This window comes from Engystomops pustulosus, chromosome 9 (assembly GCF_040894005.1).
Source record: "Engystomops pustulosus chromosome 9, aEngPut4.maternal, whole genome shotgun sequence".
Classification (NCBI taxonomy): domain Eukaryota; kingdom Metazoa; phylum Chordata; class Amphibia; order Anura; family Leptodactylidae; genus Engystomops; species Engystomops pustulosus.
In genome coordinates this window covers 38,677,017-38,692,705 of record NC_092419.1, presented here as the reverse complement: position 1 = coordinate 38,692,705, position 15,689 = coordinate 38,677,017, and positions in this window count along the sequence as shown.

Below are 15,689 nucleotides of genomic sequence, written 5' to 3'. Positions count from 1 at the left end.
GGACTTGGACTTGGGAAGACAAACTGGCCAGTGAGCCTCAAGCTAAGTCAGCTCTAAAACTGTCACCTGCCTACTGCCCCAGCAATCCCAAATGCCTCTGGACAACTAGAAGACAATCCCTCCCTAGGTCTCTGTGCGCACACGGAACAAGACAAAGAAAAAAAAAACATAATAAGGTGGAGCTGACAAACTGATTCAGCAACTGTGAGAGCAAATAATGACAAAATTAGGATCCAAAGGGCAGTAAGAGGTTCAAGCCAGAGGCCCGGTAACAGAAGAGAATCAGAATTAGCAAACAGTGTAACTGTGAAAATTTGAAAAGTAGCCTATGGTGTGAGTAGTTAAAAGTCATAGAAAAGATAGGCCCTGCCACAAGTGAATCACAGACACACAGACCCTTGCCAGAGAAAGGCAGAGAGTAGAGTGCAGAGAGTGTGTGGCAGAAGTCACATCAGCCAACCAGTAAAGCCCAGTGTAGACTGCTGGACAAGTGAATAGCAGAAAAACTTAATTGCCCAGATCTATTAAAGCAGCTGTGCCAGTTTTCTGTCAGACTTTGCACATTCTTTTTAGGGCATGTATTTACAACTTGACACGTAGAAACAATAGTAACCACACACCATTCGGGGGTGGTGCTCAATGTAGGATTCTCAATCCGTCCGTAATCCAAATAGAAAACATGGCAACCTCACCATTCTCCTACTAACTACCCCAAACAGGGCCAGATCATACTTTCTGATCTGTACAATAATATATAATTTGTGTTTATTTACTACGGTGAAGGCTATACTGTGTGAAATATTCACGCAATCGGATTTTGCCACATTGGCGCCGACTTGCACGCAACAGAAATGGGGGGGCATGGCTGTCGGACAACCTGCGAAGGCGCAAGATTTAACATTTAGAATTGTGTCGCAAGACACGCACTTAAAAGCACCAGGAAGAAAAAGGTGAACTCCGACGTACCTCAGCGGGGAAGTGACGGATGCAGGAACTCGGGCGCACAATCTTCATGAATTGCGCCGGACTTCATCCTTGTCGGACTGTCCGAAATGGGGATCACGACTGGACCAGGTAAGTAAATTTGCCCCATAGAGTTGTCATAAGGAGCATTGCATTGAATTGAGTTATATTATTGGAGTAAAGACATGATTACTAGAGATGAGCGAGCACTAAACTGCTCGGGTGCTCATTATTCGAGACGAACTTTTCCTGATGCTCGAGTGCTCGTCTCGAATAACGAGCCCCATTGAAGTCAATGGGAGACTCGAGCATTTTTCAAAGGGACCATGGTTCGGGAATAAAATGTGTTATTTAATTGAAAAAGAATGTCTTCTGATAAGTTGCAAACATCTGCAATCTATTCTTCACTGTTCCGCGCGTATATTATCTCCCGACAAGTTACAGATGTGAAGAACAGTGAAGAATAGAATAAAAACAGTGAACACAGGATCATTTAAGTGAAAAACAGTGAAGAACACAGTGAAGAATAGATTGCAGATGTTCTGCACATCTGCTTACTTGTCGGGAGATAGACTCCTCTTCTTCCACTGAAGTCTCCGTGCTGCCACGATGTGTCTCCGTGCGCTGCTCCCCGATGTGTCTCCGTGCGCTGCTCCCCGATGTGTCTCCGTGCGCTGCTCCCCGATGTGTCTCCGTGCGCTGCTCCCCGATGTGTCTCCGTGCGCTGCTCCCAGATGTGTCTCCGTGCGCTGCTCCCCGATGTGTCTCCGTGCGCTGCTCCCCGGTGTCTCCGTGAGCTGCTCCCCGGTGTCTCCGTGCGCTGCTCCCCGATGTGTCTCCGTGCGCTGCTCCCCGATGTGTCTCCGTGTGCTGCTCCCCGATGTGTCTCCGTGTGCTGCTCCCCGATGTGTCTCCGTGCGCTGCTCCCCGGTGTCTCCGTGGGCTGCTCCCCGGTGTCTCCGTGCGCTGCTCCCCGATGTGTCTCGGTGTGCTGCTCCCCGATTCTTTAATGTCCCAATAGTTGCTCTGCCAAACACAATCCTAGATAAAGGCTGCCAGGATGATCAGATAATTGACTTAGGTCCAGCTTTTTACAGCCCTGGCACATTACATTGGGAATAGCCATCTCTGTAATCCGAAATGTTTGTTAGTGACCTTCTATTACAGATAAGAGTAGGGGTCCTGAGTGTTTCATCTTTCATCTATGCCATCCATTAGACAACCCCCTACCATATATACACATACAGTCCACATACTCAGTGTTATGTCATTTCACTTGGTTATTGGTTCCAAAGACATTAAAGATGTGTCTCCGTGCGCTGCTCCCCGATGTGTCTCCGTGCGCTGCTCCCCGATGTGTCTCCGTGCGCTGCTCCCCGATGTGTCTCCGTGCGCTGCTCCCCGATGTGTCTCCGTGCGCTGCTCCCCGATGTGTCTCCGTGCGCTGCTCCCCTGTGTCTCCGTGCGCTGCTCCCCGGTGTCTCCGTGCGCTGCTCCCCGGTGTCTCCGTGCGCTGCTCCCTGATGTGTCTCCGTGCGCTGCTCCCCGATGTGTCTCCGTGCGCTGCTCCCCGATGTGTCTCCGTGCGCTGCTCCCCGGTGTCTCCGTGCGCTGCTCCCCGGTGTCTCCGTGCGCTGCTCCCCGGTGTCTCCGTGCGCTGCTCCCCGATGTGTCTCCGTGCGCTGCTCCCCGGTGTCTCCGTGCGCTGCTCCCCGGTGTCTCAGTGCGCTGCTCCCCGGTGTCTCCGTGCGCTGCTCCCCGATGTGTCTCCGTGCGCTGCTCCCCGGTGTCTCCGTGCGCTGCACCCCGATGTGTCTCCGTGCGCTGCTCCCCCATGTGTCTCTGTGCGCTGCTCCCCGGTGTCTCCGTGCGCTGCTCCCCGGTGTCTCCATGTGCTGCTCCCCGGTGTCTCCATGTGCTGCTCCCCGGTGTCTCTGTGCTGCTCCCTGGTGTCTCTGTGCTGCTCACCATGTTCTTCAATGTGTTCTTCACATACTATTTTGTTCGCACCTTTTCGCGCGTATCTTCCGACAAGTAAGCAGATGTGCCGAACATCTGTAATCTATTCTTCACTGTGTTTTTCACTGTGTTTTTCACTTAAATGATCCTGTGTTCACTGTTTTTATTCTATTCTTCATTGTTCTTCACTGTGTTTTTTAAATTAAATGCTCGATCTCGAGCAGGGGAAATACTCGTCCGAGCAACGAGCCGTCTCGAGTACCTTAATACTCGAACGAGCATCAAGCTCGGACGAGTATACTCGCTCATCTCTAATGATTACCAATATAAACTATCTGAAAAGTTCTGACTTTGCCCAAAACTCAAATTCTTTTCCCAACAACATATTATTTTTACTATTTTATTTATTTTGTATTCCATCATATTAATACAATTACATATTTGCTTCTGATCAATTTATGAATACATTCCCTGATTGCTAAACATTCTCTATTCACCGACTGCTTATTTTCTTTGTAGAAAATTCTTTTACTATTGCTTCTGTATAAAATTCTAGGCAGGCATCCATGAATTGATTATAATTTCTGATTTGAAATTATACCTGCTAACGAGTCAATATGGAACATAAGTGAAGTTTTATGCTATTTGTGCTATAGCAGGATCAGACAAAGTGATTTGATTTTATTATGTGATTGTTGATTGACAATGTTATTTTAATTAGAATTTTTCTCATCTACTTAATTTAAATAGAGAATTGGAAATTATATTGGGCAGCAGAAAATGGTACAGTATAATTTATGCAACTTTGTAGCACAGGATATAAATATTAAAATAAGAAGAGAATGTTAACAGTCTACTACAGTAGATTTTGTCACATAGTTATCGAAAAGTTTTTTTTTTTATGTTAAGAGGAAATCAGCTCATTTATAAGGAATAACATGGGTTTTAATAACATTAAAAATTTTTATAACCTGCAATTAAATAAATGTGTATATCTACCGTATACAAACATACTATATATATGTATAGAGACACACAGATATATATACACACAAGGGCAGTTTAATAAGTACCCGTGTTGGAAATGAAGACACCATCAAAAACGGATGTTCACCCACGTTTACATTTGTAGAACCAATATCTAACTGTGGTCATAGATGGCAAAGTGTCCCCATAAGCAACATCCTACTTTGTTTTCTATCTCCTCGCATTTTTTCCCACCCGAAAACAAAAAGCTAATTTTTGCTCTTTTGCCATCTTAGCAAAAATCCCGAAACACGTCTTACTCAAATGGCTGCCAAATCCAAACTAACCTATCAATAGGTCTGGAATTTGTTTTGTTGTTGTTTGATAGATGGCAACACACGATGATAACACCAACTTCCCTCAGGAGTGCCCTTTGTCGTCAAACAAGGGTACTTATGTCTAAAATTTGACCAGTGTCTCTTCCTGTGGTAATAACTTTTGAACACTGTTACTTATCAAAGCGATTCTTAGATTGTTTTTTCCCCACATGTTGTACTTCATTTTAGTGGTAAATTTTGGCTGATAAGTTTTGCGTTTATTTACAAAAAAAAGAAAAAAATAATGAATTTTTAGAAAAATTTGCCATTTTCGAAATTCAAAATCACCGCGTTTTCAGGCAGATAGATTTACCACCTAAATAACTTGCAGAATAACATTTCCCATTTTTCTACTTTTCATTTTCATAATTTTTGAAATGTTTGGATAATTTATTTTGACGTCACGCGGCCTACAAATCAAATAGCGATTTTCCATATTTTTGGAATTGACTATTTTGGGGATAAATACTGTTTGAAATCAAATTTTACATATTTAGCAACAAAACCCCCTATATAACCAACCCATTTTCAAATATGCACCCCACAAACTATCAGAAACAGCACTTACAAAAATTGTTAACCCCTTGAGATCTTCATAGTAATTGAATCAAAATGGCGGTGAAATTTAGAATGGTCAAATTTTGTCGATTATACGTTCATTTAGCCCTAAAATTTACACATTTCCAAAAGATAAAAAGAGAAAACTCACCATAAAATTTGTTCTAAAATTTCCCCTGAGTGCAGCGACCCCCCACATGTGGACATTACTTGTGTTATGGGGGCACAGCAAGGCGCAGAAGGGAAGGAGCACCCTGCAGCTGCCAGGATTTTAGTTTTCTGGTTGCCCCCTTTTGAAGGCTATAAAATGTGTGCTTTTCCGTTATTGGGGCCATGTGGCGGCATTTTTTTTGCAGGACGAGATGCTTTTTCCAGTGTTACCATTTTGGGGTTGGTATCACCTGTTGTTGAAAATTTTGGAACTTTTTTTTGAGGTCATGAGTAGAAAAGCATCAATACTGGATTTTTTACTTTTTTTTTTTTCTTGTTCACCGTATAGCCTAATAATCCTGTTATCTTTATTCTATGGGTCGATACGATTACGGGGATACCAGACATGAATATTTTTTCTTATGTTTTACAAAATTTGCCAAATAAAACCCTAATGTGGGGAAAAATCTATCATTTTTGCATCGCTGTCTTCCAAGTGGCATAACATTGTTACGTTTTTGGCTACAGAGCTGGTTGATAGCTTGTTTTTTGCGGGACATGTTGTTCTTTGCAACAATATCATTCTGGAGTACATATGTTTTGTTGATCACTTTTTATTGCATTTTTAGTGGGATATAATAGGTAAAAATCATAATTTTTGGCGCGTTTTTGACGTTTTTTTTTTACAGCGTTCATCATATGGGTTCAATAGTTATGTAGTTTTATTCTACAGATTGTTGCGGACGCGGTGATACTATATATATGGGGTTAGTGTTATGATTTAGACTTTTTTTAGCGTTATATGTCTCTTTATATGTTTTGGGGCTTATGGGCATTTTTAGTGATTTATAAAGTAATTTTTTATTGAAAAACATTATTTTGTACAATTTTTACATGATCCACCATGGGATATGAACAAGCAATCATCTGATTGCTTGTTCTTGATAATACTCTGCAATACTAATGTATTGCAGGGTATTATCAGTGCCAGCCTATGCAGATGCATAGGCTGACACTTTGCCTTTAAGATGACGTCACAGACGCCATCTTAAAGGTAAACCCTCCAGGCTTCTCTGGGGTCCCGATCGGACCCCAGAGGAGCCAAAACAGCGATCACCCCCCCCCCCCCGAAAACGGTGCGGGGAGGGCGATCGTGGGGTAAAGACCCCCAGAAGGCAAGTTAAATGCCGCGGTCGCGTTGACCGCGGCATTTAACGGGTTAAACACCCGCGATCGGAGCCCACACCGCGGGTGTTAGCCGGGGATGTCAGCGGTAAATTACCGCTGAAATCCCGCGGCTAACGATGCCGGTTCGCTGCTATGCAGCGCTGAACCGGCATCGGCTCTGCGCCGTAGCTGTACTGCGCTGAGCGCTAATCGTCGGAAGCTGCGCAGTACAGCTACGGCGCGGAGCGCTAAGGGGTTAATAGACACATGCTTCTACAGGTCTGTCTTTACACATACTTAAAGAACAACTAACAAGAGGGAAGGCACTAGAGTAGAGGTACACCAAAATAATTAATATCTTAACACTTTAACCACTTAAGGACCCAGTCATTTTTATTTTTTGTGTTCCCATTTTTTACTTCCTTTCTTTGAAAATACATACATTTTTTCTTTTTACAGAGCAGTGTGAGGGCTTGTTTTCTGTAACAAATTGTCCTTTCTGGTGAGAGAATTTTATATCTCATGCCGGTTACTGGGAAGCTGGAAGAAAATCCAAATATGATGAAATTGTAGAAAAAACACGTTTGTAATATATTTTTGTGGCTTCTTATGGCTTTCACTGTGCGCTCAAAATGACACTTCTAATTTATTCCTTGGGCAGGTACACTCATGCGGATACCAAATTTTTATAGGTTTAATTATATTTTAATAGATTTTAAAAAATGAAAACTGTTTGTCCAAAAAAAATTCTTCATTTTGCCCTATTATGATGCTAATAACTCTTGCATACTTCAGCATGAATATGGAACTTTTTGTGTGATGTGATGACGTTTAGATTGGTACTATTTGGGGGACTTTTGATCACTTTATATAAAACATTCTTATGTGTTGCAAATAAGCAAAGAGTGGCATTTTGGACAATTGGCCAATGTGTTCTGTTACGGGAATCACCGCTGGGAATAATAATTTTTTCCATATTGATAGATTGGGATTTTTGGGTTGTGGTGTTAGGTAACATGTATATAATTTTGTTTGTTTATTTATTGTTATAACAATTCTAGTGAGAGGAGGGTGATTTGAATATTTTTTCTATTCTTTTAATTTATTTATTTATTCCTTTGTTTTTTTATTACTTACTAGACCTCCAAGGGTGCTTTAACCGTTAGGTGTCTGATTGTTCCTACCATATATATGGAGAATTTGCTATGGATCTATAACACTGTGCTTTTGACGCACTATTACAGATTTTTCCCAATGAAAGGTCCTGGAGTCACATACAGATTCTAGGCTGCCATGGGAATGGATTGTTGCTTTTGCCGATCTCAAGTTTTATGTAAGATTTATTTTTTTGAAAAGTTTCCTTGATATTTAACAAGCTTGTGATTTTGATATATTCATTAAAGGAAACCTACCACTTAAAAGTGGTAGGTTTATACACATATAGATGGCACCAGCTCAGGGTGAGCTGGTGCCAGAGCATATTTTTGTTAGGGGAACAAAGCCCCTATCGCAGTTATATTAAGTTATATAAGTTATACGTGGGCTCTCCGGCACACGTGCGCCTGCGCAACTTAGCACGGGGAAACAGGGGTGACGTCACCGGCTCTCCAGCACTTTAGAATAAAGTGCACGCACGGGTGCGCGCATGGTGCGCCGTGCCCAAGTGTGGTGCTCCGAGTTATAAGTTAATATAACTTAGAATTCCCCTAACAAAAATATGCTCTGGCACCAGCTCACCCTGAGCTGGTGCCATGTATATGTGTATAAACCTACCACTTTTAAGTGGTAGGTTTCCTTAAAGGCCAACATCACCTTATGACTTTTGATATAATGTTTTAAATGGACTTCTAAGTATCATGCAGGAACGTAACTATAGTAGTAGCAGCCACAGGCACCAGGATGGAATAAAGCACTCCTTGTGAATGGAACTTTGCTTGTATTGTGCCGTGTACTTCTTTTTGCTCTATGGGGCCCACAGTGTCAGAGAGGGCCCTGACATCTGACATGAAACACTAAAGAACAGAGGATTTTCACCAAATTATTGTGAGAGAGGGAGGGCTGTGCATAACGATAGGACTAGGGATCTTTCATCTCCAGTGTATAAATCTATATATCAGTGCATAAATATGTGTGCATAAATGTATAAATGAGTGAGTGTACAAATATGTATGTTTTCTGATGGGGTAGGGGGCATCATTTAGAAATCTGTTATGGGGCACTCCTCGTTTCATCCTTGGTACTTCTCCGTGACATTCATAGAGTGGTCATGAACTTTATTCCTCTCTTTTATACAATTAAAGACTCTTCGGAATAACAGCATTTTTGCTTTGTTTTGATATGTAAATCGCAATATTATTAATAAAATACATGTTCACAGAATATCCAAATGTAATATCCAGATTTAATCTCTATTCTTCCTATTCCATCAAGAATTAACACAATGCACTTTTTTCCATTCATCTTAAATGGTAAATGTCTTTGCTTTATTGCATTGCCTAAAAAGCAGTACCATGTTATTGTTGTCCGCATTGACATTGTGTCATAAATTACTAGAAAACGACCGTCAATATTAGCAGACATCCTGTGATGCCTTTCAATCCAAAGCTATTGAAAGGCCCGAAGTTGTCAGGGTTCTGTGTTTAACGTGCAGTTAAATTCTTTCTTAATTTTGTTTCTTAATTATAGAAAAACATCTGCCAGGGGAATTTTATAGCTACTGCTCCTTGTATTTCATCTCACAAAGTGTTCAGGATAAAGTTGTAAATTAGAAATGTACAGTAATACAGCATTCTCATTTAAAAACCCATAAACCATGCACAAGTTAAACTGGTTTGTGACATATGTCCTTTTGGAGAAAAATTGTAAAAATAATCAAATGATCGGAGCTACATTCCTGTTAAAAAGAAAATCATGTTTTGCACAATTCTTCCTATATTTTAGGTAACTGCTAGTGACTTAATATTGGACCATTGGTTTCTATTTTTAACTACTAAGAAAAGATGAGACACCTAAGGGAAAATGACAACCTGCGAGGGAGAATGTCAAACTTAGAAATAGTCCATGTAAATTTATCAAACATTTATCAAATTCACTTATAGAATGTATCTTGAAGGCAATCGGTCATTAGGTTTTAACCATTAAAACTTAAAAGAGGTTCCTACAGAAGTCTTCTTACTTTGAGAGATAATACTGGATATTAGCCGCCATTTTGTGTATGTAGTTTCCATTTTTTACAATCTGCCTAGTGATTAGAACAGGCTACATGAGTTATGGGGATCGGGTGAGTTTAGGTTTCCGTATCTCGAGCAGCAGGAGCCTAACTAACCTTAGTGTACAGCAGAAGACGTAATTGAAACTGCCCGAGGACCAGAGACCAATTAGCTGGTTAGTTATTCTTCAGAACACAATCAGGTTACTTATTTACCCTTGCCTATGCTAATCACAGTAGCCAAGAATAAATACTCTATGTGTAACCCAAGGGCTACATTCACAGGACCATGTGGCTGTAAATATGTCATCCATAGACGACAATGGCCAGACGGAGCAATACGGTGCCACCTGTGTACCGCTCCGCACACAGGACTAGGAGAGGACATGTCCTATCTTTCCCTATGTTAAATCCTGTACACCGTGCACTTCTACGGAGAGGGTAGAGGCCTCCCCTCCTCTTCTCCGTGGCACCGGACGTGTGCCCGCCCAGCTACTGCCCAGTGGGCATACGTTCGTGTGAATCCAGCCTAACAATAAAGTATGAGCTTCCTTTCATACTGGAATCTGTGTCTTGGTTTTTAACTCATCCTGATATAATAGTATTGGTGCCTTTTCTAATTTGGAAGTCACTCTACAAGCTAGAGAAGTCCTGAGACTTTACAGCTAATTAATCTCTAAAATTACAGTTTCCGATTAAGTTTTTTTCGTTTCTGCAATTTAGGGTTATTCTGTTGCAGCAAGAATGCTGCTATTTTTCTAATTAATCATTATGATGATGATACAGTAAGAGTATCTTAAACTTCTTCACACTTCCCTGAAAATGGCAGTTATTTATATACTCTATATGTCTTGCAGACTTAGTGTTTTCCCTCTTTGCCCTCTTTGCCCACTATTCTTTCCCTTACATTCTATCCAGCTGTAGCTTCTTCCTAGCTTTATCCCCTGGCTGTAATGGTGCTGTATAAGAACAGGGTCACAAGTGTCTCCTGGCCAATCACAGCCATGTTCAATCCGTTGTGGTTGATTGGCTGCTGAGCCAATGGTCAATGAATTTGGGGGTTTAGGCTTTCTCAAGACTATTCGGCAGGCAAGTCCACAGTCAATGTGGCATAACCACTTCTGGTCTAAAAAAGCAAAAAAAGTGTAGTAATTAGGAAGTTTCTGGAAACTTTAATACACTGTTTTCTTTATTAAATCCATAGCCTGGCAGCAATGTTTCAAACTTGTAAGTATTCTGGTCTCCTGAGCTTAATAAACACCCATTGAAATTGCAAGATAAATTAGATTACCGAGTATGGACAGAGTAACTCCTTCGTAAAATATACTGTTTGTTTATACTGCTAAACAAATAGTTAAATTCCACGACTATAAAAGTCTTAGATAATACAGTATGTTGCACTTAGCCCTGAACTACTCTTCTGGATAAATTTTGGTGTTTAAACGTCCCTTTGGATTTTTCACCTCAGTGTCTGAAAGTCTTAATGAGCAGCACATCAAAGAAGGGATCTTCTTATTCTTGCCTTTGTGAATAATGACCTACTTTCACCATACTTTATCCTTGTGTTGATTCTACATCTTCTACAGAAGGAAACTCAGTTTCTTTGTTTATTTTAATATTAATTTTCCTTATTTGTGAATAAAAATGCACGAATAAATGAAAACTATATTAAATGTAATAGGCCCAATACCTGAAAAAAAATTAATCATTCTATGTACATTTCTACTGTAAGTCTGGCCAGTGGTAAGAAGTCAAAAAGCCAAACTATATATAACCTTACAATAACACATATACAGGCGGTCCCCTACTTAAGAACACCTGACTTACATACGACCCCTAGTTACAAACGGACCTCTGGATTTTGGTAATTTACTATACTTTAGTCCTAGGCTACAATAAAGAGCTATCAATGGTGTCTGTAATTAAGATTTATTGATAATCCTGGTTCTTATGACAATCCAACATTTTTAAAATCCAATTGTCACAAAGATCAAAAAAATTTTGACTGGGGTTACAATAATAAAGTATACGGTTCTGACTTACATACAAACTCAACTTAAGAACAAACCTACAGACCCTATCTTGCATGTAACCCGGGGACTGCCTGTACTTAAAGAAGCTTTGTTCTTATCAAGATTTTTACAGAAAACCCTTAAGTTAGGTTATGTGTTTTCTGTAAGATGTAGAAATATAGTTACAATGATTCTTTAAATATTTTTACAAAAACAAGTTCCTTGTATTTCTATAAATATAATTATCTTGTTTGCTGAACCTGACGAAGGCGCTGGTCCAACGAAACGCGTAGTTCATTTGCAATAAAGATTCTTACCAAAGTGAAGTTGTGCCACACTGTGGATCTTTCCTGTCTTGCTTACCTACAAGTATAAATATAATTTGTTGTTATTAAATATTTTTTATATTTCATAATTTAAATATAATGTGTAAGTGTCTTCTATGAGCGGACCCAATAAAGTTCAAGTTCATGCGATTTTGGCCAAACACGAACCTGAGAGTTCTGTCTGGGGTCAGGTACAGGTACTGAACCCAAACCCCCACCTGTATCATTTGTGATCCGTTGAATGAAGTTTGGGGGACCTGAACCTGCAATGTTTGGCGCGGACCCGAACTGTAATGTTCATGCTCGTCACTATTCATGACACATTATGAATTAATGAATCTTAGAACTTTATTAATAAAGGAAGTACAGCTCATCTTGTAAAAATCAAGCTCTCAATCAGCCCCATCAATGGAAAAATATAAAATGACTTCTATTTTAGGTGAAAATGATAATTTTGGTAAAGTTGCTTCGTTTATGGTAAAATGTTACAAAATAGAGTTCTCTGAGCTCTGCTGAATAGGCTGAGGAGACTATGACTCATGCTGCTCCTTCCTTGCCCCATCTCCCTGTCTATTTCAGTGTGGAGAGAGAGGGTGCCATCACATGGATGACCTGGAGCTGAGACAGAGATGAGAGCTGTGGTGTATGCAGGGAACAGGATGCTGAGGACAGGGAGAGGCTGAAGCTTTCAAAGGAGTCAAAAGACAAAGGTACATATACATGCAGAGACATATCCAATAGAAGATATTTGCTGAAAAGTGGCCACCACCTTTAAATTATTACTAAAATTATTAAATGATTCTCGACTTTGCAATACAATTTGAATTACTTTATGCATGATGCATATCTATGTATCTGTGCAGTGTTCAGTGGATTTACTTGTGGGAAACTAAATGGATTTAATGCTAAATTAGAGAAAGAACACAAGGCATCATGGGATTTGTGGGCAAGCTAACTGCCTCAGCTTGAGGGCATAGACTGACAGACAATAGTCTCCACTTACTTCACCTTTGGTGAGAGATATTTTTGTCAAACACTTTCAGAACAGAAAAGGCCATAAAAAGAAAAGGGCGAGCAGCACAAAGTGGGCATCGGTCTGTTTGTTTTAAAAGGGGGAATCACAATAATTGGTTAAAATCACTAAAACTTTACAATTACCCTTAAAGCTTAAGAAGGCAATTGCTTTTTCACATTAGTCATATGAATGTTACACTCAAAGACTGCTATTTAATTCATTATTTGTTATATTACAAAAACATTGGATATTTTGGATATCTTTAATGCTAATTTCTGTAAAAAATGTATAGCTGTCATAGCTATATGGAAGAAAAAGTTCTCCTTATGGAGAATGACAATTAAGGCCACTGTGTCATAGCTGTAGATATAGAGTCAGGTTTGTGCCTAATTTTCCATCTATTTGCACATATGCCCCTTTATATCACTTTCTGAAAAAGTGGGTTTTTCAGGGTATGGCTGCAGCTCTCATCTGGCATAGCTTCAAAGGAAACCTACCATGAGGAATCTACCATCAGAAAAAGATCTGATGGTGGATTCCTCCTCCCTGCCTATGCCATTGTCTGTAATTTAATAATCCTGAAGCCTAACCTAACTTGATAATAACTTAATTTGAGTAATATGTAAATTAACTGCTAGGGTGTGGAGTAGCCTTAGCCCCTAGTGCCCGGTCAGGCTAGTACACACCCCAGTAGCCTCTGCAGTTAATTTACATAAAGTTTTTTTTTAATCAAATCTTTTTTTATTGGTTTTTTAAAAACATTTTATACATAACCACAACTTCCCACTTTACCTTCCCACCCTCTAACACAGATACCCTCCCCCCAACCCATACCCTTCCGGTGCAATTGCATAGTAATAATGGCATTACAGGAGTTCAGTGAAAAATGGATACACAGCTATTAAATATACAGCATTTAGCAATTACAAAATATCATATTATTAACAGTACACATGTTCTACATGAATGCTGATAGGGGATGACGCCTCAAGTGTATTGAGGGGAGTCCCGGCGTATCCAGCCAGGGGCCCCAAATGCGTTCGAATTTTGTATTTGCTTTACGTTTACAATAAACAGACTTTTCCAACCTTATAATGTTGTTCAGTTTTTTAACATATGCCTCCAACCTTGGTGCACGGGGACGAAGCCAATACATAGCAATAAGCTTCCTTGCTTGATACAGCATTCTATTGATACCTACAGTTACTCCATCCTCCAATTCATCCTGTCCCAACAGACCTAGCAGGCAAACCATCGGGGATGCCGTCAGTGTCACTCCATACACTTTAGTAATCAGCCTTAATACTTCTCCCCAAAATCTTTTGAGTTTTCTACAATCCCACAGCATATGAAGTATGTGGGCGTCCTCCATACCGCATCTGGGACACAAGTCCACTTCACGCAAACCAACCCTGCATAGCCAGTGAGGAGTACGGTATACCCTGTGCAGTAAATATAATTGAGAGAGCCGGTGAGCATCACATAGAGATAACGAGGGAACGATGGAAAGTGCCTCAGTCCACTGATCATCTGACAAAGGTCCTACATCTTCTTCCCATTTTTCCCTGATGGTAAGGGGATTCTGTGCATGTTGGGCCTCCAACAGCGTACTATACACCCTAGATATATATCCTTTTGTGCCATCTGCAACCGGTATATCCTCAGTCAGCTCATGCGTTACTATATGTATGGTCTCAGCCCTATTTTGAGTTTCTAAGGCATGCCTTAGCTGCAGGTACTGATAAAAGGAATCGTGTGTAAGATGAAATTCCTCCCTCAATTGATCAAAACTTTTGAGAGCACCCTCCAGGTACAGCTGATGTATCCCGTGTATACCTTTAATCTCCCACCTCTGGAAGCCCTCTAGTTGTGCTACTTCTTGCAGATCAGGGTTTTGCCACAGTGGTGTGAACCGCGTAAAACCGTTCATTCCGAGTATACTCTTAATTTTCTGCCATAATTTACGTATCAGTGTCACAGTGTGTATACGGTCGGGTGGTCTACCCTGTGCTCCCAGTTCTAGCAAGTATAACGGAGGTCTACCACCGCCATGATATCTCAGTAGTTTTTCAGAAGAGGATCTAGCATTTGTTAGACTCCAACCTTTCAGGTGTTGAAGTTGCGCCGCTAAGAAATACAACCACGGATTTGGGACCGCTAGCCCCCCTTGGTCTTTAACTCTTTGTAGGGTTTCTAAACGAATCCTGGCCGATTTCTTACCCCAAATTAGCGTTCTGAATAATCTTTGTATTTTATTAAAGATTCCAGTTGGAATCCACACAGGGGAGTTGTGGAGAGCATATAGAAATTGAGGCATAAGCACCATTTTACATAAATTAGTCCGTCCTATTGCAGATAGGGGGAGGCGACACCACGTATCTACCTTGGATGCCGCTCTCACAAGCAGAGGGTCTATATTAAGTGTTACATATTCTGACACCCTAGGCGAGATCCAGATGCCTAGGTATTTAAAAGTAACGACCGATTGGATTTGATGCAAATCTAGGTTGGGTGGGATGGGATCTAATGGCATCAGTACCGACTTGTGCCAATTTATTGTTAGACCAGAGTAGCGGCCAAAATCATTCAGCAGAGCCATGATTGGGCCCAGAGAGTGCTCCACGTCTCCTACAAACAGCAGCATATCATCTGCGTAGAGGGCGATGCGTTCCTCCAGTGTTCCATAGCTAAATCCCTGTAAGTCTGGAGAAGACCTTATAAGGCAGGCTAAGGGCTCTATAGCCAGGGCAAATAGGAATGGGGATAGTGGGCACCCCTGTCTAGTACCCCTGTGAAGTGCAAAAGACTCAGACAAAAGCCCATTTGCTCTTATTTGTGCTCTGGGTGAGCCATATAGCATCTGCACCCATTTAATATACTTGGGTCCAAATCCCATTTTCCTCATGATCGCCCATAAGAAAGGCCATTCAACACTGTCAAATGCCTTGGCGGCATCCAGCGATAAAATTGCTCTGCTCCCTTCTCCCT